Source organism: Canis lupus, chromosome 25 (assembly GCF_048164855.1).
Source record: "Canis lupus baileyi chromosome 25, mCanLup2.hap1, whole genome shotgun sequence".
In the NCBI taxonomy this organism is placed as follows: domain Eukaryota; kingdom Metazoa; phylum Chordata; class Mammalia; order Carnivora; family Canidae; genus Canis; species Canis lupus.
Window position 1 is genome coordinate 10,307,803 of NC_132862.1, and position 25,806 is coordinate 10,333,608.

A 25,806-nucleotide genomic window follows, 5' to 3' on the forward strand; every position below is an offset into this window, starting at 1 on the left:
GAGAAGCAGGCATCATGCAGGAAGCCCGACATGGGACCCGATCCCGGGACTCCAGGATCACGCCCTGGGCCAAAAGCAGGCACCAAATCACTGAACCACCCAGGGATCCCCCAGGATACATAATATTTTAGAAAGCTATGAGTTGATAGAGAAAGTTACTAGGGAATGTCAGGAATGAGAGCAGTTGGAGGAGGCCTCACTATAAGGTGACATTTGAGCAGAGACCTGAAAGAAGGGAGGGAGGCAAGCAGACAACTGGGAAAGAGTGATCCATCCAGACAGAGAGAACAAAAAAATTGCAAGGCCTGTGCTGCGTGCATGATCAATGCATTGAAGGAACAGCAGACAAAGCTAATGTGACTGGATGGGGTAGAGGCAGGGAAGTATAAAAGGAGATGAGGTCTACAAGGTGGAATGCCATTGTGACATGGCCTTTCAGGACCCAGCCTAAGGCCAATCTGTGCATGGAGGCTTTCACACTGTTTAAGATGAGAAGCAGGAGAGTGATACATATAACTTACAAGTCAGAAGGGCCAACCTGTCCAATGGTTGGAAACATATGAACTTCTAGATAGATTTAAGAGGAAATGTTGCCAAAAATTACATGATGTATTGGATGTGGATAGGGCCTGGCAAAACCCAGAATGAAGCTGCCATTTCCTGAGATGAACACCATTGAAGCAGATATGAACAATACAGTAAAAATGAACATTTTTTAGTATTTTGTATGTGTCAGGCAAGCACTTTTCATTCAGTACCTCAATTAGTCCTTATACCAACCCTATGGATTTACCACTGAAGAAACAGAGACTTGGAAAGGTTATAATCTGCCCAAGGTCATACAGCTGCCTTGGTACGACCCCAAAGTCAATACTCTTAATAACTAATATGTCCTCTACACTGAGAAGTATAAAATACAGAACAAAGTTCCAACAGGAAGGGAGTAGAAGCATGAGGAAGGAGTAAGTACTAGGTGATGACTTGCACCCAGTAGGCACTCAACAAATATTTGCTGATTAATTACTAAATAAAAAAAAATGTATGGATCATGTAGGATAAACAGATCAGCCTTGGGTAGGAAAAAAAAAAAAAAACTAAAGATTCCATTCCAGAGAGAATAAATTCTGGATAATGGGATATTCAAGTCCATATAGGAGGAATGGCAGAAAGATGGAGAAACAAACTATATATTTGCCTGGGTCAGCCCTGAGGATAGGTCTTGGTATATTATCTTGAAATGTTAGATGAAAAGGCAGACTTGAGGAGGCGACATACAGCATTTTACATAATGTGAATCCTTAATACAGGTTTTACAAATACAAATAGCAATAATAGGGACGCCTGGGTGGCTCAGCAGTTTAGTGCCTGCCTTTGGCCCAGGGCATGATTCCGGAGTCCCAGGATCAAGTCTCACATTGAGGTCCCTGCATGGAGCCTGTTTCTCCCTCTGCCTGTGTCTCTGCCTCTGTGTGTCTCTCATGAGTAAATAAAATCGTCAAAAAAAAAAAATAGCAATAATAACAGAAGTTGGAACTTCTTGCTTTTAATCCAAAACAAGAGACCACACAGCCTTTAAAATAAAAAGCAACCTTTTAAGTCAATCAATGAAACCACCATAAGTGGCTTTACATAGATACCAGGATGGTATTTGTGGTACCCTTGCTAAATTAGAGGATCGCATCCATAAATCACTTCCCAGACTTTCTCTTCACATTGTTTCAACCTTTAAATGATTCTCTTCCCTGCTTCTTATCCTGCAGTCTTTGGGATATGAGTACTAAACCATGAGAGTTTTTAAAACAGCGAAGTTGAAGCAAAGTTAGGTCTGAGGTTGTCTCCTAACAAAGAGATTAGTTACCTTTTCATTAAAATGGCAAAGTATGTGTGAGCCCTTTCATATTATAAAGATGAAAAAATATTCACCAATGAATTCTTTAAAAAATGTTTAAAGCTGGGGATCCCTGGGTGGTGCAGCGGTTTGGCGCCTGCCTTTGGCCCAGGGTGCGATCCTGGAGTCCCGGGATCGAGTCCCATGTTGGGCTCCCGGTGCATGGAGCCTGCTTCTCCCTCTGCCTGTGTCTCTGCTTCTCTCTCTCTGTCCATCATGAATGAATAAATAAATAAATAATCTTTTTAAAAAAATGTTTAGAGCTCCTGTTCAGTGATATCTGTTTATGATGAAGAATCTAAACACACACCAAAGAAAGTAACAGCTAATGAATAAAATAAAATTCATTCATATCCGAAATTACTTTTTTAAATGGTTGGCAATTTAAAGACACAAATTAAAGAGACAAGCATTGCTTTCTGAGCATGAGGATCAGATGGAGGTGGAATGGGGGTGGGGACAAAGACCTGAGTCAAAATTTCAAAATCCAGGTTACTTTTAAACTATACACAGGGGCAGCCCAGGTGGCTCAGCGGTTTAGCACCTGCCTTTAGCCCAGGCCTGATCCTGGAGACCTGGGATCGAGTCCCATGTCAGGCTCCCTGCATGGAGCCTGCTTGTCCCTCTGCCTGTGTCTCAGCCTCTGTGTGTGTGTGTGTGTCTCTCATGAATAAATAAATAGGACCTTTAAAGGAAAAATTAACTACACACAGATTGAGGGGGCCCGGGGTGTTTGAAAGTATAGGCATGGCCAAAAAAAAATTTAAAATTCAATATCTTACAACAAAAATAGTTTTTACAGAGACTCCACTACTCTTTATAGTCAATAAATGAGAAGAACTTTTATTCTGAAGACAAAACAAAGCCCTGAAGTCTTGCTAGAAGCCCTTCCATGGATTTCAAACAGCATACCGTTTATAATCAGGAGTAAAAACGTTTATTCAACACACCCTTTCCCCCTCTTTAGTTCATTAGACATATTATTTTTTTTAAGATTTATTTATTTATTTATGATAGACAGAGAGAGAGAGAGAGAGGCAGAGACACAGGAGGAGGGAGAAGCAGGCTCCATGCAAGGAGCCCGACGCGGGACTCGATCTTGGGACTCCAGGATCACACCCTGGGCCAAAGGCAGGCGCTAAACCGCTGAGCCACCCAGGGGTCCCCTCATTAGACATATTAATACTAAAATAAGCATGTGATGATTCCTCCCATCACACACACACACCCACACACACACACACACACACAGTCCATGGCTGCACGCAGGGCACAGTGAACCCTGGCAGCCCAAGTGTCAGCACCTGGCTCTAACACACTTGTGGGCCTAAATGGCATTTTCAAAAATAGGAATCGACCGATACAGCTTTATTTAGGATAAAGTTCGTAAACACCCAAGTTCTCTCTTTCGCTTTTGCTTTTGGGGGATTTGTTTTGGTGTGTTTTTTAAGGAGAACAGCCCCGAGCTGCATGCAACCTGTTAATGTCATTAGCCGGCCCTCGGCAGGCCCGGGGCGCGCTCCCCTCCCTCCCGGGGAGCAGCGAAGCGAGGAAAGTTGAAGGTCCGTGCGGGCCGCCCCCCTGCGCCCCTCGGCCCCGCCTCGCCGCGTGCATCCCCGGGCGCCCGGGAGGGCGGGGGACCTCGGGGCCGCGCCTGGGGCGGGGGTGCAGCGGGGGGTGCAGCGAGGGGTGCAGCTGGGGGCGCAGCTGGGGGTGCAGCGGGGGTGCAGCGGGGGTGCAGCGGGGGTGCAGCGGGGCCCGGGCCGCGTACTCACCCGGGGGCGCCTGCAGCGCGGGGTGTGCAGCGCGGGGGACGGGCGGCCGCAGCCCTCCGCCGCGCCGGCGGCCTCGCTGGGAAGCTGCCGCGGCCGCTGCTGTCACCGAGCTATAAATACCGGCTCGGCCCACACTCGCCGCCGCCGCCGCCGCCGCCGCCGCCGCCGGGCGCCCTCCGCAAAGTCCGCCGGAGCGCAAGGGCGACGGCGCCGCGGGCCGACCGCGAGGGCCCCAGCTGTTGGGCGGCCTCGGCAGCTGGAGGCATGGCCTCCCGCCGCCCCCGCTCGCCGCGCCCTCCCCTCCCGGCCGGGCCCGCCTCTGCGGAGCCCGCGGCTGCAGGCGGGGACCACTGGGGACGCGGCGGGGGCGGGGGTGCGGGGGGGGGGGCTCGGCGACAGCCCGGCGTGTCAGCAGCAGTCCCTCCGTCCTGCGGGAATCCGCTCTCTTCTCCTAAAATCCACCACCCTGCAGGGAGCCAATGACGTCCCCAGGTGGATCAGCCTCCAAGAACTGCAAACTTTCGAATGCAGTCTCGGGTCATAGAGCATCCTTTCCGCTTTGGTCAGTCGGTGCAGGGGGGCGGGGGGGGGGGCAGGTAGTGGGGGAGGAGGCAGCCCGCGAGGATGTGAGAAGGCTTACACTTACTCTCCGGGCTGTCCAGTCTGACACACACACACACACACCCACGCAAATATATCCACACATTTACCCCCAGATCTATAAGCACACACAGAGACTCATACACTTAGAAATGGACAAATACAGGTACACATGCATATACTACACATGCATATATATACACATACACACACACTGTGCAACCTTTAGCATTTTTGAAGTTTGAAGCTCTCAGGAGCCTCTCATTCTGCAGTGCTTAAATGATTTCTCTGCAGCATGGCAGAGGAGGAACTTTGACCACATTCGGCCAATTCCCTTTGCTTCCGATGCAACGTCTCTTCCACGGTGTGTGGGCCTTTGTTTCCTTCCATCCCTAGTGCTGGCTTCGGCAGCACCTACACTAAAATCCTTCCATCCCTAAGAACAACTGCTGTCTCACTTTACCAGCTGCTTGTAGAGTATTGAAAGCTGCTGTCCAGTGTATGGATACTCTGTGCTAGTGGGAGTGATCACTAGTTGGAATAGTCAGATGGAAAATGGGATCATTCCCATATGCCTACGGTAGCAAACTTCTGAGGAGAAAAATAGCCTCCCTCCCAATGGCAGCATGATTCAGGAGTGCCTGGGTAGCGAGAGGGAGAGCTGAGATGTCAGCAGATTTTGAGATGGGGCAGAGAAGGCCACTCCCAAGTCCTGCAGCGTAGCTAAACTACAGGGACACAGCTGGGAGTTCACTGCCATGCTTCTCACTAGCTTTGACCTCTGTTCTATCTTCTAAGAATTTATTCCACGTGGAGCTACTGTACTGTAGTTTGTGATGATCTTGTGGAATTCTTAGCTTGTTAAGATTCTCCTTAGTGAAGCTTTCACAAGCTTTCCCAGACAGAGCTGTTTCCTGTGCTAGCCCTTTGCATGTGCTACGATGACACTTCTTATATTGGCTGTACTTTTGGCAATGCCTTTTCCTCCCCCACTAAGCCATGAACTCTTTTGAAGGGAGAGACACAAATCGTACTCGGCTGTTGCATCCTCAACACCGAATGTAGTGAACTATAGTAATGGCTCAGTAAAGAGTAGATTAATTCCAGAGATTATTAGAGCCTACCGTTTTTGTAATTATAATCAGGATTAATTTCCAAAGGACTATTAAACTGTGTAACTGTCTAACATGGGTTCCGTGTGCTATATTTTCCTTGTATCTTCATTTAAAGCAAGGAGTCTTCAGTCAGTTGAAACTGGAAAGTATGAAAGCTTCACAAATTATGCAGCATAATGCTGATGTGTGTGGCTTGTTAACACATCCCGCTCCCCCCCAAAAAAAAGAAAAACTTAAAACAAAACAGAGGCCCTTTTCCGTCATCAGAAGTCTGTAAGACATACTGTGTTTCAGAGGATAGTGGGCACATATTAATAAGCAGCTTCTCTTTTGTCTACTTGAGAGATAGCACTCGCTCCACAATTAGTGGACTTATATGGTGTCTGCTAGAATGGACTTCAGTTAATTAAAACTGAAATGCCTGTCCTCGGTTACATGGTGACTTGTTTTCCCTACCTTTGGATCCCGGTCTTCTTTTTTTTTTTTTTTTTTAAGATTTTATTTATTTACCCACCAGACACACACACACACACACACACACACACAGAGGCAGAGACACAAGCAGAGGGAGAAGCAGGCTCCAAGTAGGGAGCCCGTTGTGGGACTCGATCCCGGGACCCCAGGATCACGCCCTGGGCCAAAGGCAGGCACTAAACCGCTGAGCCACCCAGGAATCCCCTGAATCCCTGTCTTCTTAACATATGATCTCACTCTCTTTAATAATAATTTAAGAGTAAGCTCAACCAGTGTTTACTATTTGCTCTTAGTTGAGAGACCTCAAGGTTTAAAGAATACAACTCTCTGGGACAAAATGTTGAAATGACCAAGATTTTCTTCAATATACGTGCTCCCTTTTGCCACTGACCAAGAAGATTGTGCCCTTTGCTTTTTGAGCCAACAAGGATCTCCAGTCCAGCCCTACCTACAGACCAGGCAGGGGAACAGCCTCTACACTTAATCTTTGTCACAATAACATGTAGTGATAAAAGTTCACCTTATTGAAGGCTTGCTATCTCCCAGGCCCATTCCATGTATCAAAATGTTTCATCTCTGCAGTAGATCTGGGGATTGATGTTATTAGTATCACTTCCATGTTTGCCTTCCAGAAAAGAGACATGTGAAGACTTCATAACTAGCCAGAGAGGTGGAGTAAGGATCAGAAGGCCCACAGTATGACTTGCTAATCCACATTATCTTATACTTCCTCCTCATGTACCAGGAAAGGGATGTGGGTTTTACAGTTAGGAGACCCAAAAATAGGGATTATTGGTGTTGGTGTGAATTCTGTTCCATTACAACCCTAGCTACAACTACTATAAAATTTCAATAAGAATCTCTAGATCTCCCTTTCTGCCCCATTAAAGTGGTAAGATGTTAGATCTGGATATGGACTCAGGGGTTCCAACAAAGGTCATTTGGCCTGTACAAAGTCAGATCTACTTAGGATTAGGCTATCGTGCTCCCCATTCTCCAGTTACTTTCCATCGCAGGCGTGACCACACAGACCTGCTGGGAGATATAAAATGCCCTAATGTGTGTAAGATACCTATACAGTGTCAAGTACATGATAGGTGGTCCATAAAGATCATTCTTCCTGGGGCAACCCGGGTGGCTCAGCGGTTTAGCGCTGCCTTCAGCCCAGGGCCTGATCCTGGAGACTCCGGGATCGAGTCCCACATCAGGCTCCCTGCATGGAGCCTGCTTCTCCCTCTGCCTGTGTCTCTGCCTCTCTCTCTGTGTCTCTCATGAATAAATAAATAAAATCTTAAAAAAAAAAAAAAGGTCATTCTTCCTTCCCATTAATGTTCCAAGAAAACTTTTCTCATGGCCAAAATCTGTTGGTCTGGTACACAGAGGGTGATTGCTTACTCACAGACATTAACCTTTTCTCTAGTGTTGGCCAGTACTCTTAGAAATGGTATAGATAGAAGCCTCAGGAAGAAACCAAGATGGCAGAGCTTCAGATCTCCCACTCAACCCATCCATACTGTAACCCAAACCATTTTTTTCCCCATTTCTTTTCCACAGATGAGATCAGCAAATTTGCCATAGCTTCAGTGTCAGGACAGTGATAGGAAACTCTCAGATCACACTATCTACCATCTGTCTACTCCACCTCCACATACAAAGTCAACCTTGCAGACGGGCTTTAAAAAGTGTCTTGTTTACATATAATTCCTTTGTAAAATCTGACCCCAAAGTGCAGAAATCAGAAGTAACCACATGAGACAATATGTCTCAGTTCACCACACATATCCCAGTAGGTTAGTGATACAGTTACACTCTGTGTTTTTAAAGAAGAAAAAGACAAGCTCAATATGCATTTCAAAAATTGGTAAAAACGTTGATTATAGCCAAACTACATCCTCTCTAAATGGCAAAGGGAAGCTATAGCCAAGAAGCATCAGTAATCTCTAGCAAGTCTATCAGGAAACACTTTCATTAGTGATTTGGTGGACTCTAAGCAAAACTATTTTTAACTTCCAATAGGTCAATCAGGACAATGCTAATTGCACACTCCAAATATAAACAGCATAATTTCCTTATTGCCAAGGATGCAAGAACAGAAATTTGAACATAATTTCTTTTTGGTATTTAAAGGCCTGTGACTTTACCGCCAGCATGTCCCTCAAGAATCCTAATTGCAAATGTCTAGTTCTATTGTACTCAATATGCACTAATATATTTTAGTCCCATGTCCTGAATTTTTCTTGGGAAAAGATGCTCATCGCATGTCTACTACTTGAAATATTAGAGCCCGAGCTCTGGAATCCTGGTCCAACCATGTACATAGTGGCAATGCGATAGTGAGCAAATTACTTAACCTCTCTCTACAGTAATGGCACATGCCTCAAAGGTTGTTAGAGGGATTAACTAATGTGCATTACACTTTTAATATTTGTTAGATTTTTTTTAACATTTTTTAACATGGTCTGTCCATGTTAAGTTCTCCATAAATGTTCTTTGTATTATCATTGTCATTCATTTCCTCTCTGCCCTGCTAATATTCTACGTGTCCCATAGTTTCTTTCACTAGTTTCAAAGGCCCAATTCACCTAGCCTTTCCTTTATCCTGCAAGTGGCTGGACAAAGAGATTTTTATGTACAGTTTTTAAAGCAAGGGAGTCATGCAAAGAGAGGGCGAGCTAGCAGTCATAGCAGAAGTAGAGCCGTCACCTGTTTGGTGGTCAGCATCACCCCTGATTCATACACGGTCCTAAGAATCTTCATAAATGCAATAGTTGTTCCTTCGAAGAACCCTTCCTCTTATGAGGAGGGAGAGGGGCAATTGTTTACTTGACCACTCCCTTCAGTTCCTCCTTACTTTCTCCGCTGCCCCACAGCCCACTCCTACGTACACAGAGGCCCTAAAAACTGACCAATGCCCCCTTCCAGGCAGTAGTGATTGATTGTGACTAGTGATGACTTCATCCGCAGGAATGTGACTACTGGTTTCAAATGGCATATTTGCCTTTGGGCAGTTTTGAGCTGACCTTTCTTTTCTTCCTGCTTGGTTTCTCCTAAAACAAATGGTCTTTTTCCTTCTTCAAGTTTCCAACAGACCCACTTAGACCAGTTTGACAGACCTCGCCCAAAGGGAGGAGGCTTGATTCCAGGGAACACAAAAATTTATTGGCCTTCCAGAGCTCCTGATTTCATCTAGAAGTACCAAATACGCCACCTAATCAATAAGCATATCCAGAGCACCTAGACCATCAAAGCACTGCAAGATGCTGAGGTTTCAAAGATAAATACAGTGTGTCTGCTTCCTCAGGAAACTCATGATCTAAATGAGCAGACAAGAAGTATCTTCTAATCACCATCAATAATAATACAAGGGATGTATGATTGGGGCCAAATGCATATAACTGACCGTAAGGGCTATAAAAATTTGTAAAGGAGAGCTAAAACTGTCCTTAGGAGTTGCTCTAGAAGACCAGATGGAAGAAGAAGCTTGAGACAAACACTGAAGGATAAGGAGAATTTAGACAAGCAGAAAAGGGAAACAGGCAAATGGGACAACCCAGAACAGTGCTCCTTCCCTAGAGGTTGGCAAAACTAAATGCTGAAGAGGGAGAGGAAGACAGGGAAGATGGGAGCAGAGAAAGTAGTGAGAGGGGCTAAAGAAAAGCAGCCTGGGAAAGGGGGAGAGGCAGGAATTCTCTGGTCCCTTCGCAGGGGCAGGTAGTCACAGGACCATGAAATGTGGCATTCGGGGAAGTAGAGAAAGCTAGGGTGTTGAGAAGGGACTCCTCAGTTCCAGCCCTTTTAGCAGTAAGGGGGTGGGGGCAGGGAGACAGGATGAGGGACAGTAAAGGGAAGGGAAAAGAAATACTTGGCGCCAGGAATTTTAAAGTATAAGAAATGAAAATGATTTACTGTTGTATTTGAAGATATCGGTCATATTTTCAGGTACCCATGAAATGAGAAACAGTAAGCCTCACCCTGCCCACCCGCCCCCAGACTGGAAGGGCTGATCTCCCTGCCTCGCTCATGGGCTAGAGGGAGCAAATCTCCCCACCTTCCACCTCCCTAGTTTGTAGGAAGAAATAAAGAAGGGACTTGGAAGGCTTTCTTTCACTGTTGGGGTCGCCTCCTCCATGGTGGCCACTCAACTTGGAGGCCTGCTTCGCCCATTCCTCTGAGTCTTAGGGTGTCATTTAGAAAACTGAGTTTCACAGACAGCATCCATCATCTGCTCCAAGTTAGCCCTCATAGGTGTTAGGTGTCACAATCCTTAACTTTGCAGTATTGTGAGGTAATTTATCTATGGTAGGATCCACACATCCTCCCTTCCACGAGTAAGCAAATATCTCCTGTACTCACCGTATTTGTTTCTTGCTTCCATAACAAATTGCCACAAACAGTAGTAGCTTATGGCAACAGAAATGTATTTTCTCACAGTTCTGGGGGCCAGAAGTCTGAAATCCCAGTGTCAACAGGGCCATGCTCTGAGGGCTCTGGAAGAGAAGACTTCCTTTCCTCTCCCAGCTGCTGGTGGCTCCTGGTGTTCCTCAGCGTAAAGATGCCTCACTCCAATCTTTGCACCCACCTTCACATCACCTTCTCTTCTGTGTCTCTGTGTGTTAAAATTTCCATCTCCCTTTTCTTATAGACACCAGTCATCAGAGTTAGGACTCACCTCACACCCAGGGTGATTTCGTCTCAAGATCCTTAATTAGTTGTATCTACAAAGACCCTATTTCCCAAATCAAATCAAATTCTGAAGTTTGGGGCACCTGAGTGGCTCTGAGCATCTGCCTTCGGCTCAGTTCGTGATCCCAGGGCCCAGGGATGGAGTTCCACTTTGGGCTTCCTGCAAGGAGCCTGCTTCTCCCTCTGCCTATGTGTCTGCCTCTCTCTGTGTGTCTCTCATGAATAAATCTTAAAAAAAAAAAAAAAAAAGATTCTGAAGTACTGGGTGGACATGAATTTTGTGGGGACACTGTTCAATCTACTCCATTTACATTTGTAAATAAGCAAGTATCCCCTGTCTAAATGTAATAATTCTACCTACAATAGTGGGTTATTCCATCAATATAGGATCAAAGAACCCAGGAGAAGTCATTTACTTAAGATAAAGATTATTTTTTATAAATATCCCTTCCAATGGTGTTTTCCAAATCTCTTGCATCCTGACTCCAGCCTTGCACAGCACTGGGTCTTTATTTTGCTTCTCTTTGTGGAAGTATATATCAGGCCTCCAAATGGCAAGGTGTTGCCTGTTATTGAAGCTTCCATTCCAAAATGTAAAACCATCGTTTTCAGGAAGCTCTTCTGTGTCAGACACTTCCAAGTGCTGGCCTTACGGTGATGAAAAACACAAAGCCCCTGCTCTCATGGAGATTAATCTAGTGAGTATTTAGATGGTAAACACAAAATTTATCATGATAGAATTTTAGACGATGAGATGTTTTATGAAGAAAGTAGGTAGAATTACAGAATCAAAAAAATATATGGGTCAAAATTTTAGAAAGAGTGGCCAAGATGAGCTTCTTTCATGGGACATTTGGACAGAATAATTAGGCTAGCTCTTGCTGTCACAACTTTCTATCTATTGCCTCCATTGTATCTTTGCGAGGGGTGCTAAATAGTACATGTACTGCATTCAACATTTTCATCCTACAATTATAACCATAGTTCTTGATGTCAAAGGGTATTCTGGTCATTGCATTGCCAGCCAGCCACAGATTGATGCATCCGTGGTGTAGTCATTCGCAGTTACTGCACCCTAGTCTAGGAAGCACAGACAGGAAATAAACAGACAAAAATTCCAGGGCCATGTAGATCTGCTAAGACGGGGCTTGCATTCCAGCAATGGACTTGCAAACAGAAAACTTAGGTTTGATCCCCAGTTCTAATCCACACTCCTCCCTTACCTTTAGCCAATCACTTTATGGTTCTAGGCCTCAATTTCCAAATCTATAAAGTAGGGAAATAGAACCAGACAATCTCCAAATGCCCTTCTGACAGAAGCGTTCTATTGTTTTAGGGTAGGCAACAACCCGACTTACCATAGCTAAGGAAATAGGTTCAAAGTGATTCCAAGTTGGGCAACCTCAATATCCCTGGAATCATGAGCAGAAAACAATAGCAGGGATCCTAGACCCTGGAGTTTGCGGTTAGATGGGTGGTATCATTGCTAGAAGATGACACCTTTGATTCTGAAGCAGATGTCCCAGAGACAATTGGAAATATGGAGGAGAGATCCAGCTTCAGGAGATACTGAGCTGCCAGAGCACAACAGGGGATTCAATGGCTTCATGAAAAATTGGACTAATACATGTGAAACACTTAGAAGAGGGCCTGACACAGAGCCAACCTCAGTAAATCAGGCTCTTGTTATTATTGGTTAGTCCCAGAAGAACTGGATTATACTTAGAAAGCCTAGGGTAAAACAACGACACAGACATGGCAAGACTTGGATAAGAAAGCAGCTACTTGGTAAGGCATGCTGGTACCCGCTGCATACTCCAAGCCAGTCCCCACCCACCAAAGGTGCTAATGCCAATCTCTAGCTTGGGCAATTAAGTGGATGATGATAAATTTCGATGAGATAAGAAATATAGAAATATAAGTCTGTGTGCAGGCTTTGAAGGACAGTAACACTTTGGATGCAGACAATAAATTTGAGAGATCCAGGTAAAGATGGTAGAAATTTCCTTAACGGTACATAGCTGTAACTATAGATCTAGAAGTTAGGCAAGAAGTTAGAGCTGAAATAACAGATGTGCCAGTCACAGCATCCATGATGAGTCAGTGTTTCTGAAGTGTGGTCTCCAGACCATCTGTGTTACAGTAAACTAAGGTGGGTGTTAAGAGCAAATTTCAGAATCCACTCACTGAATCAGAATCTCCTGCAGTGGAAATTAGTAGCCTCCATTTTAATAAGCTCCTGAGTGATAACTACACACTTGTAGGTCAGAGAAACACGGGTAGAGGGAACTTTTGATGTTATGACTCTACAGATAACGTTGTGTGAGACGCACATAGGAGAAAAGGCTGGGGAAGCCCTGTTGATATGGCCCTGGGGTACTTGGTATCCAGTCACTTCATACCACTTACTCGGTAGGGTTCAACCTAGACTTCACATTAGGATAATCTGATGCTTGGGGCCCATCCCAGGCCAAGGAAATTGGTATCTCAAAGAGGGAATGAGGTAGGCCCTTTCCCTCCAGAATCCCAAATAGCTGCCCTACACCAAAGCTTCCAAACAGAGTGGGGAGGCAGGGAGGCAGTTTGGTCTGTGGATTATTTTCTCTGACTCTCTCACTACTTTAATACTTTAACTTAGTTGTGAATATTTTGAAACCAGTACATTTCACATTTTTAAAAAATTCAACTTGTCACTTCTTATGAAAATTTGAAGAACTGGCCTTGGTAGGCCTACATTCTTGAATGGCAAATGGCTCCTCCAACAAGGCCTTTTGCAGATCTCTAGGTTACCCACCAGGCCACAGCCTCTAATGCACACTATCATGGGGCTTTATTGTCTCGGCTTCCCTCACACCCACCCTGCATCCCAGTCTCCACACCAGCCTCTCTTGTCACGGATCCTGTTACAGAACAAAAATCCAACTGGAGTAAATCTGAAGATCTAATTGGCTTTATCAAGCAATTCGAGAATTAGATAGCATTCCATCTGCAGGTAGAAGGGAGTTCCCAGGAGTTATACAAAATGGAAGGTTTTTATAGGAAGGAGGGCAGGGCAAGTTATTAGCAAAAGAAAAGCATTGTTCCAGGCAAGGTCACCTTCCCTTGGTAGTAAAGACAGGGGGTTTTCCTGAGTGTATTAGCTCCTCTTCCTTTGGAGGAGGAGGATGGAGAGGGCCTATATGACACATTACCCCATTGGTGCTGACCAGAAAATTCCTAACCAACCACCGAAGACCATATTTCAGGGAGAGGCTGAAAACTACAATCAGGTTAAGTATTAAGCCCCAATTTGGTGGCTCAGCCTGGTAAAAGTGGCTGGCTCCATCGTGGGCCTGTAGTTTTTTTCTTAACAATCCCAAAGTCCCCCTCAGCATGGCACATAGTTTGGGGAAACCATGTGAAACAGACCCCAGTTTGTCTGCTGGTTTTATCCTGTGATTCTTAGAGCCGTGGTGACCAGTATCTCAGGGCATATGGAGAGAACTGGTGCAGCTGCCTGGAGCAGCACTCAGCTCTGTCAACGTGACATCTAGCACTGACACTGACACTTCTGCATTCCATCTACATTCTTCAACCACATCTCAGCCGGACACCAGGGTTCCCCAGAATGATCTCCAGCAAGCTCCTCACACCTCAGTGAAATCGCCCTTTTTCTGGGAGGGAGCAGCACAGGCTTGTTTAACCAGAATGTTTCCCTAGGTCTGTGGAGGGCTGGATTCTAAATGTGAATTTGATGGACTTTATTGATGAGAGGAATTTGAAAAGCTTGTTCCTCCCTGTAAGAACGAACTCCCTCACGTCTGTTCTGTTTCCCCTATATCCACAAACCTTAGCTAATGGGCTGATCACTATTTCTGAAAAATCAATGCTAGACTTTTGCATCTATTTCTTAGCGTTTTAGTGCTCTGAGAATGTGTATATTAATGTAAGTAATTTGTTACTTAAAACAACAAAGCTGGCGCAGAATGTTTCTTATCTGCAATAACAGGAAAACAACTGAAAATTAGCATTTCAATTGATTTGGAAGGTACTCCAATTAACTCACTATGGGCATACAAAAAAATGTTTTTTCACTCACATAATTTTTTTGATATAGTTTTCAGCCTTACCTAAAAAGATCATCTTTTTTTAAAAATTATTTTCAAATTATTTTTAAAGATTTTATTTATTTATTCCTGAAAGACACACAAAGAGAGGCAGAGACACAGGCAGAGGGAGAAGCAGGCTCCATGCAGGGAGAAGCAAGCTCGACTCAATCCAGGGTCTCCAGGAGCAGGCCCTGGGCCAAAGGCAGTGCTAAACTGCTGAGCCACCCAGGCTGCCCCTTTTCTGATCATCTTATCTTTTACCTTGAGTAGATGCGTAGTGTAATGGAAAGAAGGTAGTTTTAAGAGTCTGGGTACAAATCCTGCTTTGCTACACACTCTGAGACAGATAACCTCATCTGAAATACTTGGTTGATAATATATACCTTCTGGAGCACCGTGAGGATTAAATGAAATAGTATAAATATTATATCTGATATATCCTGACACATCTATTTCCTTCTTAATATATCTTTAACTTTCATTCCAGTGAATACCAGTGCTAGTGAAAGACCCCACATTTTTACAATAAAATCTCTATACTTTTTCAGTCTTTTAATAGAAAAATGTCATCACACCCTCTGGTTCCATGACTTTTACTCAGGATCTCTTAAAAATATTATGTGGATTCAGTTTGTAGAATAGGTCTAACAATAGGTCTAACATTATCAGAATTACTGCTATTAAGTAGAATTTTCTGTAGAGAAAAAGTATTTTTGAATTTCCATGAATTGGTGCTTCAAGCAATATTTCATTCATCCTTTCAACAATCATTTGCCCTCTATCAAAGGAATAGCTAGGAGAACATCATCCTTGATTATCCTATAGAGAAAAAGACAGTTAAACATACCATCATCATACTACAGTATAGAAACTAAAGAATAAAAAAAAAAAAAAGAAAGAAACTAAAGAATAAGTATTTTTATGAGGACACAGAGTACTGAACCACAAGTTTTGTCTAGAGATATGGAAGGATTCACAAGAGTAACATGTAATATAACAAGATTACTATGAAAATAAATTTTACCACTTGTTTTAGTGGCATTTTACTTGTATATCACTTTATATTAATTTGTGATCTGCTCTGTTGAACCCACAGGTTTCTTTGTGTATGAATCCCTTGTTCCAAAATCGGTGTACTACCTTTAAGTGAGATACATGTAGAGAACTTAAAAAAAATTTCCTTAATTCTAAACTACCATGATAACCTATAATTTTTTCCTAAAATATTTGTGAAACATAATGGGAAAAGTTAAAGGGCTTCTTAGACGTACAACAGTCATAAATACTGAGCTACAGCTACCTATAAAACTATTAACATTAATTTTGTCCCATCATTGACCCATGTTACATCATTACAGAAAAAGCGCTAATCATGAATTTATTTAAGTCTGCAAAACAGAAGTTTTATTAATCCTTGAGAGTTTTTCTGCAAGATTTAACAGCAAGAATGTATACAATGGAATATTACTCAGCCATTAGAAACGACAAATACCCACCATTTGCTTCGATGTGGATAGAACTGTAGGGTATTATGCTGAGTGAAATAAGTCAACGGAGAAGGACAAACATTACATGGTCTCGCTCTTTTGGGGAATATAAAAAATAACGAAAGGGAATAAAGGGGAAAGGAGAGAAAATGAGTAGGAAATATCAGTGAGGGTGACGGAACATGAGAGACACCTAACTCTGGGAAAGGAACAAGGGGTGGTGGAAAGGGAGGGGGGGAGGGGGACGGGGTGACTGGGTGACGGGCACTGAGTGGGGCACTTGATGGGATGAGCACTAGATGTTATGCTATATATTGGCAAATTGAACTCCAATAGAAAAATATACAAAAAAAAAAAAAAAGATTTAACAGCAAGAAAAGGAAAATCTCAGGGGACCTGGCTGGCTTAGTCATTAGAGCCTGAGACTCTTGATCTTAGGGTTGTGAGTTTGAGCCCCACATTGGGGGCAAAGATTACTGAAGTGAAAAATCTTTAAAAAAAAGCGGGGGGGGACACCTGGGTTGCTCAGTGATGGGGGAACTGCCTTGGGCTCAGGGCATGATCCCCCATCCCAGGATCTAATCCTGCATCAGGCTCCCCACAGGGAGCCTTCTTCTCTGGCTGCCTATGTCTCTGCCTCTCTCTCTGTGTGTATCTCATGAAGAAAGAAAAGAAAGAAAAGAAAAGAAAAGAAAAGAAAAGAAAAGAAAAGAAAAGAAAAGAAAAGAAAAGAAAAGAAAAGAAAAGAAAAGAAAAGAAAAGAAAAGAAAAGAAAAGAAAAGAGAAAAGAAAGAAAGAAAGAAAGAAAGAAAGAAAGAGAAAGGAAGGAAGGAAGGAAGGAAGGAAGGAAGGAAGGAAGGAAGGAAGAAAGAAAGAAAGAAAGAAAGAAAGAAAGAAAGAAAGAGAGAGAAAAACCTTATTTAGATATGGGTGTTGGGTGGTTATCTGGGCTCACACAAAGCTAAGTATTTTCCTGAAGCTGGTGTTTCATAGAAGCCAACCCACATTTGTGCTTTAGCAAATATACACATAAGCAACAGGGACTGAATTTTGGGTGCCCATAGAGAAGTTCAAAATACTGAATATCAATTTCATACCCAGAAGAGGCTACATCTCCTCAAGTTTATAAAAATGCATTGAAGTCCATCAGCTTTGACTTCTTTATAGTTGTGCCCATGAAAAAGATAATCAGAAGCATAGGCCTACATCCATATGGCCACACCCACATCTAGCTCACCCTATGTGGTGCTCTATGCTCTTATGGCTGACACTCTAGGAATGTGCAAAATAAAATAAAATACCATAAAAATTTGTCTTTCTAGAAGGGGTCCAAATCCCTCCATTTCCCCACTTAAGAAACGCAATGATTTAATAATTCAGGAACCTTGAAAATTATCTCATTTGAAGTATAAAGAAAAGGGGGCACCTGGGTGGCTCAGTGGTTGAGCATTTGCCTTTGGTTCAGGTCGTGATCCCAGGGTCCTGGGATTGAGTCCCACATCGGGCTCCCCATAGGGCATCTGCCTCTCCCTCTGCCTATGTCTCTGTCTCTCTCTGTGTCTCTCATGAATAAATAAAATCTTTAAAAAAAAAAAAAGAATTAAAATGGGAATCAAGAAGGGTGAGTTTTTGTCAGCCCTGCCACTGCCAATCTGTATCATCTTTGATGCGTTCACTAATCCCTGTAACTTCAGGGCTCTAATGCGATACTGTAAACTTCAGGAGATCCACGCATTTGTGGTTATAAAACTATATTCAAGATTTTATGACTTCCCGTTGGGCACCTAAGTCTCACTGAATGTACCTCTGTGTATTTTAACTAAGGCACAACATTTCTTCATGTGAAAAATAACATTATTGAACACACACAAAAATAAGTCTATTTAATCTCTAAAATTTTATGGTTCTAAATAGTTTATATCAAGTAGTAATGAATGCAAATTTTATTCATTTTGTGCCTTTGTACTTTTTATAGAGAGACAAGTTTGGTGAAGACTTAACTCATTTGTCTCTGTGCGTTCGAGACAAATTTGTCTTATATTTTTGAGTGAGCAGGGCTCTTTCTCCTGCTCTCTTATGATTATGAAGACAATACAGTGGGTGAGATGTATGAAATTGCATCTCTGCAGAATAAAGAATGCTTGCTTCATATTTTTCTACAGCAATGTCTTGATTCCATTTGGAAAATACACCTTTAATTACATGCTGGTGAGAACTAGAGAGCTAGAACATCTGAAAATTACACAGTGGATAATCATAGGTTTTCTTTTTCTATTTTTTTCTTCTTCTAATTTTATTTTACCATATTTATTCAACAGCCTTTATCTGGGAAATATAAGCTTAGATCTTTTCCATATAGGAAAAGACCACAAAATGATTAGGATGGCATTACAACTCTTTCTAGAATTCAGCATCAGCCTATAAAGTTCCGTGCTGTAATGATGCATATTTCAGTTTAACCACCCAGTCATGACTATGGTAATTAAGAAAATCAATGCTGTTGGGTCAGACTCCCCTTCTGAAATATCATAAGGGGAATGCAATACTAATCTGAGAAACAAGATAGGGAAGTTCATCTTACAGAGCCTACCACCAATCAAGCTTTAGAATCGAAAATCATAAAAACCTGCAATAAATTGACTCAGCAACAGCCAGAGCCCCCTCCCCCCCACTCTCTCTTTTCTTTCTTCTTTAGCAAAACTAAGGAACAAGAAAGCAAGTAAAAGCTTGGCACAGACTGTGTCTACACCATTCCATAGAAAGCGATTTATTAGGTCAACAATCAAACTACGTGTTCAACAAGCTCTTCTCCTCCCACGTAGTTAGTGACTCAATCCGTACATGTGACCTCATGTTGCCTCTCTCCAAACAATTCCATGTCTGGCTTCGTGTTAACCCTGTGCTCTCAATTTATGCAGCACATCACAGAGAGTTATGGAAACCCTGTCAGCTTTGCTAGAGTGATGTGATGCTGAGAGTTATTTCCAGTTGAGAGCACAAATGACAAGGAAGGAAAAAGAAAGTGATGGAAATAAATAATAGGTGGAGAGGTGTTATGAAGATATGCAGCTTCTTTAAAATATTATGGACATACAAACTCCTGTAATCTCTATTTCTCACTCCATTAAAAGAGATATCAAAATTTGAACTGAGACCCTAAGAAGGATATTAAAATGTTAAGATTTAGGAAAACAGGTACAAAATTAAAAAGTAAGAGAAGAAAGCTACAGTGGGTGGGTAAGGAAGTAGAAGTGCAGATCACTTGTAAATTAGAAAACAAACGTTTGTTTAAAAGTTTATTTTCCAACAAATCAAATGAAAATAATTGTTAGCACTTACTTTTATGTACTTAAAAAAAGATTTTAAATACATTTATTAAAAATAATAATAATAAAATTTTAAAAATACTATATAAAAATGTAAAAAAAAAAGATTTTAGTGATTTGAGAGAGAGGTGAGACCACATGAGCAGGGGTTTGAGGGCAGAGGAAAAAGCAGACTTCCCTGCTAAGCAGGGAGCCTGACATGGGGCTTAATCCCAGGACCCTGATATCTTGATCTGAGCCCAAGGCAGACACTTAACCATCTGAGCCACCCAGGTGTCTCCTTTTATGTACTTTCTATTCCCCATAGGAAATTTTATTCACGTAAACACTTAGAACCAATCATACAGGATGCCTGGGTGGCTCAGAGGTTGGCCATCTGCCTTTGGCTCAGGGTGTGATCCCACGGTCCTGGGATGGAGTCCCACATCATGCTTTCTGCAGGGAGACTGCTTCTCCCTCTGCCTGTGTCTCTGCCTCTCTCTCTCTGTCTCTCATGAATAGATAAATACAATCTTAAAAAAAAAAAAACAATCATACATACATGGATAAAAGTGAGAATCTATTTGTATAGCTTTATCTTCAAGTTTGAGAGTGCATTAGAAAAAAAATCTCCACATCCTTTTTTTTTTTTCCCAGTAACATAGTGAGGGTGCACTTAAGATTCTACAAACTCATCAGAGAGGCATCCTTGAAAAGAGAAACCTTTGTCCCAATATTTTCAGGCCACTAAGTAAGTGCAAGTATATACCTGTTCTATAGCTAAGTACACATTTTCAAGCAAGATAAGTCCAAAGCAGATGTAGAGTCTTCTTGCAATCCTGTTTTTCAAAATAGCACCATCACTCACGAGATAAACTAAGTGGCTCTAAATTTAGTTCATGAAACTAATCTCTCTGAAGAATAAAATTCTTATGCTTGCATTAATGCAGCTGATAGAAGTAAACTTTATGCTAGTGGGGAATAAAAAACTAATTCACAGTCTCAGCCTGAGCTTAGAAAAAAAAATTGTATTTTTATTTATTCTGCATTGCCACCGAGTGGAATAGACCAATGTGAACAACTGAGTCCCTTCAAAGAAGAGTGACCCTTCAGAAATACTTTATGACAATTGTGCTGATATGTTAACATAATTTATAGTCTGAAAAATAAAAAGTGGCTTTTTAATTTTTATTATTTTTTTTAAATTTTATTTATTTATTCATGAGAGACAGAGAGAGGCAGAGACATAGGCAGAGGGAGAAGCAGGTTCCATGGAGGGAGCCCGATGTGGGACTCGATTGCAGGACCGCAGGATCACGACCTGGGCTGAAGGTAGACACTCAACCACTGAGGCACCCAGCATCCCAAAGTGGTTTAAAAAAAAAGCCAAAAGAATGATATAGTTCCTTGTAAGTCGACTCTAAAATATTTAAATAGTTTTCACTGCTTTCAGAAGTAGTGGAAGACTTTCTTAGTTGCTATCTAAATTTATAAAAATCCTAAGCTCATTCCAGTATTCCAGCCATTTAAAGCCATAAATTCAAATTTTCCTTTTGTCAAGTCAAGACACCAAATGGAAATACATAAATGTATGCTTTCTTCGAAATCATACACAAGGAGAATCTCCTAACTCCTCATTCTTCTCCCAAGGAGAATCTTTGTATTCAGCCATTACACCTCTAAACATAACTCTTACAAGCAGTAATATATTCCCTAACCGGCTTGTTATCTTTTCAGATGAGGTCAATGCCTTTGATTGAGATCCGGGAAGATTACTTTTCCAAGAGTAGATGAAAAGGCACATTTTCTGCCCAAAGTGTTTTTCCTAACAATTGAAAATTATAAGAATTTTTCTTCAAGCCCATCATTTATTCTTATTAAAAAGGAGCACATAAGAACCAGTACTTATATTCCTTTAAATGTGGGCTTTTGAAAGATCCTTTATCTGCTCAGATGCTGCAGAATCCAGAATCCAATATGTTCCTCAACGGCTGAACGAGCTAGGGCAGGAGGACATTTCCATGTTCTTTCATAGCTCCTACTCTCCAAATAACTTCAATTTATTCTAAGCTCATCATGGACTTTGGGTGGCCTGAAATTTTAATTATACCATTTTGCATAAAACTAATCTATATCAGATGTCAGAGGAAATAATGCTAGCATCACACCATAATTTGAATCTCAGGTAGTTTATTTTCAGTAACCTTGACAACATTAATGTAGCACTCTAAAGAATATGTAGTCCGTGATGGAGAAGTTACTTTTTTAAAAAGGTAATAATCAAAGTGCAGTTAATTTCAGAGGCCTAAGAAATTTGGCAGATTCTGCTTAAATCAGATCACTGAAGGGAAACACTGGCATCTGATGGCAAAGTTTTTTTTCTTTCCTTGCAAGTAGTTTCCATATCCAGGGTTTACCAAAACCCCTGCTCTCTCAACTGCTCTTTTATCTCAACCATCTCTATAGAGTTTTAGGCTGGTAAAGGTAGTGGACAGGAGATGAGTATAAATAAAGGCAAAGGAGTGTGGGGTGGGGAGGAGTGGGGTGACATGGAGCACGATGGAGCAGAACAGACACCATGGGCCTCTGTCCTTCCCAGCCTTCCCAGTCCAACAGCATTTTGTCTACCTCTCCTTCCCTCCAAGCTGACCACCACAGATAACTGCTCAAATGTACCTGAAATGGTAGCCCCAGGCTTTGAGCAAACAGTCCCTGATGGCTTGCACACAAAATCAGTTATTTTTTTAATTGTTTTTTTTTCTTTTTGTTTAATGAGAGACACACAGAGAGATGCAGGGACACAGGCAGAGGGAGAAGCAGGCTCCCTGTGCAGAGCCTGATGGGGGAACTCGATCCCAGGACCCCGGGATCACAACCTGACCCAAAGGCAGATGCTCAACCATTGAGCCACCCAGGTGCCCCTAAAACATCCTTATGACACAAAAACATCCTGTAGTCGTAGAATGTCTCTTCGATGCCCAAGAAAAGGTGAAGCAAAGAGATGTTTCATGTAGGCTTGCTGAAATGTGACACATTAGAATCCGAAGCCATAAATTTGGGAAAGCACCACACACATTCAGGTGCCAAACAAAATCCACAGACAGCTTTATCCTCACTTTCTCTCCTGCTGCCCTCTTGCCTTCAGACATAAGCAGTTATGGGGCCCTTGATTTATCACTGTCCTGTGTGCTTGAGACACCGAGGCCAGGGACTGACAGTGCCGTGCTGCTGCCTGGGTGCAAGTGTGGCCGGCAGACACCTGCACCACCAGCGCGGGTGGGAAGGCCCTTTGCTTTACCACCGCTGCAGCGATTTTCACAGCCTTTTACTGTTTATGGCTCTGGGCTCTTCACCTCGTCTGCTACCTGACACCTCGACTCCAAACAAGTGACCTACTTTTACACTAATGATCTGCTGGAGCCGTTTCCTGGCATTTTATAGCCGGGCTGCCTGATTTGAAAACATGCCTTCGTGCATCCTCATAACATCTCTTCCCGTGTCTTCAGCAGTTTTGCTCTGCTTCGGTTCCTCAGACAGTGGAAGCTTGGGTATTCTGGTATCAGAAATGATAGACCTCCTTGGACTCCCTCATTGTCCCACACCACCAGGCATCAGACTTAAAATTATTAATCATTCAGGCATTGGCAATTTACAAATTGCCAATTAAAGCATTAAAGATCCCAACAATATAATAGTCACTATTAATTTAACATCTTCTAGGAGCTAGCCACTGTATATAATTATTGTTAAAGACCCAAAACACTGCAGTATTATTGCCCTCATTTGACAGACTGAGGAAACTGATACTTCCAGAAGGACTAAGAAATATTTCCAGGATGATATCCAAAGGGCAAGTGACAGGGCAAGATTCAAACCCAGAACTGTTTTGACCCTAAATACCAAGGTTGCACACACCTCGTGTTGATAATGCAGCCAAGTGGCCTTGGTCAGTCATTCACACCTAACCCAGGAGCTGAAGGACTCAATAAATATTTGACAAGTCCATGAATGAACACCTTGCTGTGAATTAGTTTACCAGATTGGTTTCCAGTTACCTGCAAGTGGTCTGAACGAGTGAGAGCCTGGACAAGTGAGTTGTGGTAGGAGGAAGAAAAGGTGCCTTCCAGAAAGGAGGGCCCAGCACCAGCAGGATGGGGTGAGACACCATCCAGAGATGCCAGAGAAAAATCACGGAATAACTATAACGTTAGAAGGATGGCAGTGAGAGGAACTGAAAGAGACAACCCAGTGGAGATACAAAAGTACGCACAATAGGTCTGGGCTAATAGGGTTGCTTCAAGACGCCCCTCCTGCTACCATCCTTTCTTTACCCTTTTACCGTCTTGCATTCAGCATCACATAGGGAGGCAGTCATGGGAGAGAGTTAAAACCTGGAGCTTTTCCCTCTGGGAAATACAGCCTCCCACACACACAGGCAGACTTTAAATTCTTAAGAATGTAATTTGCCTCACCTTGAGCTGTATTTTTCTCATTAACATTACCCATTATCTCAAGTGTACTTCAACTCCAGACTTGAGCTACAGAACAGAAAGATCTGTATCCTTTTGCACACTTACTCTAGCCCCATAATAAACATCTGAGATGTGTTACAACAAAAAGAATATACCTGAGAATCCACTGGGGATCTCTCCCCTCTGCTCCACTTTACCGTTGATAAACTACAGTTACAAGGAAAGTATCAGGGCACTGACCATGGTGGTGCGAGGAAGGAAAGAAGGAAGAAAGGAAGGAAGGAAGGAAGGAAGGAAGGAAGGAAGGAAGGAAGGAAGGAAGGAAGGAAGGAAGGAAGGAAGGAAAGGAGAAAAGTAGGAAGGGACAGAGGCAGGGAAGGAGGAAAAACAATCTTTCAAAACAAAGAGAATCATGGTTAGAGTGGATAGGAGTTTACCAAATCTACAGCCAGGGAAAGTGAGCTGTGATTTAACCGGGCCTGTGCTATCCTGAAGAATGATTCAGGAGAAAACAATAGCCAATGAGTGAGGGCTTTGGAATGAACTTCTTTGGTCGAAGTGAAATGAACCCTGACAAGAGAAACAGGATGTTGAGACCCAAGCGGGCTGGCCATACCATATGGCTTAAGCGTGAAGACCTAAGCTGTGAGGTTATTTCAGAGAAAAGAAAAAAAGTGAGAGAGATGGATCAGGATGTGAATGTTAAAAAGGAAAACCAGTTCAGAAAACCTGAATGAAAGAGCCCCTGCCATCATCGGAAGGCTGGTAAGGGTATACTATGAGGGCAAGTGGGATGGACACTTGAGTCAGTGCCTTCCCAGCAGAGGAATTCTATAGTGAAGCCAAATGGAATTGGATCTGGGACCCCATAGTGACAGACTCGATCGACTTTTTCTTAAGGAGAGACTCCAGTGTAGTCATAGGATCAAAGTCAACTGGCTTAATAAGATTGATCAGAAGTGCCAAGTGCAAGGGCAAGTGATGGGCTGGGAGGTAGAAATGAATTTGAGTAACTTGTGACACCTTTGCCAATCTAATAATTGAATAGCCCAAAAGTAAGAATTTGCTCCTTCTCTCATTGGTATATCTTCACTTTCCACTTACTATAATAAATCCAGGGTGCGCATCACTGGTATTAAAATGTAACTTTGCGGGCAGCCTGGGTGGCTCGATGGTTTGGCGCTGCCTTCAGCCCAGGGCGTGATCCTGGAGACCTGGGATCAAGTCCCGCATCAGGCTCCCTGCATGGAGCCTGCTTCTTCCTCTGCCTGTGTCTGTGTCTCTGCCTCTCTCTCTCTCTCTCTCTGTGTGTGTGTGTGTCTCTCATGAATAAATAAAATAAAATTTTAAAATCCTTGAAAAAAAATAAAATGTGACTTTGCCACTGTCTATCTTGTTATGCACAGGAAACGTATAATATCAACTTACTGTCATTTCACCTTTAAACCTACATGTGTCCAAATTATCAGTAATTGCTATCCAAAATTCAAGAACCAAATGAATTTGGAGAACACATCTCTCATTTTACAAACCTGCTATCCAAGCTCTCTCTCTCTCTCTTCTAAAGAACTGTGTAATAAGGAGTATTTATACATAACAGTTTTGGTGAGTGAAATGTCTCTCTTATGAAATATATTTGGCTGTTAGTAGCAGAGACTGGAAATAATAGTGGCTTAAATAGGATGGAAGTTATTTTTCTTGAACGGAAAGCAAGCCTGGAGGTAGGCCTGCCATGTCTGGGATAGGAGAGCCACAGTCAACACAGACCAAGGTTCCTTCCTGTCTCTTTTTTTCCACTATCCTGTAGCTTTTACCATCAAGGCTGGCTGAGGGCCAAGACAGCAGCCGGAACTCCAACCATCGTAACTTCATTCTAATAGAAAAACAGGAGTCTCCTCAGCAGCTCTGTGGCCTGGCAT

The 25,806-nt window shown here is 42.7% G+C and overlaps 1 protein-coding gene across 4 annotated transcripts in view; it reads right to left on the reverse strand.

Moving 5' to 3' along the window:
• Positions 1-25,806, reverse strand: part of TMEM117 (transmembrane protein 117) — a 496,249-nt gene that overhangs the window by 457,776 nt on the left and 12,667 nt on the right. The window contains exon 1 of one of the 4 annotated variants that reach the window (XM_072798248.1): positions 3,664-3,821. The exons of 1 other annotated variant lie outside the window; for it this stretch is intronic. The gene's annotated coding sequence lies outside the window, so the exon portion shown is untranslated. Of the gene's footprint in view, positions 1-3,663; positions 3,822-25,806 lie in introns of those variants that run through there. 2 more of the 4 variants (XM_072798250.1, XM_072798252.1) reach the window with 2 other exon arrangements.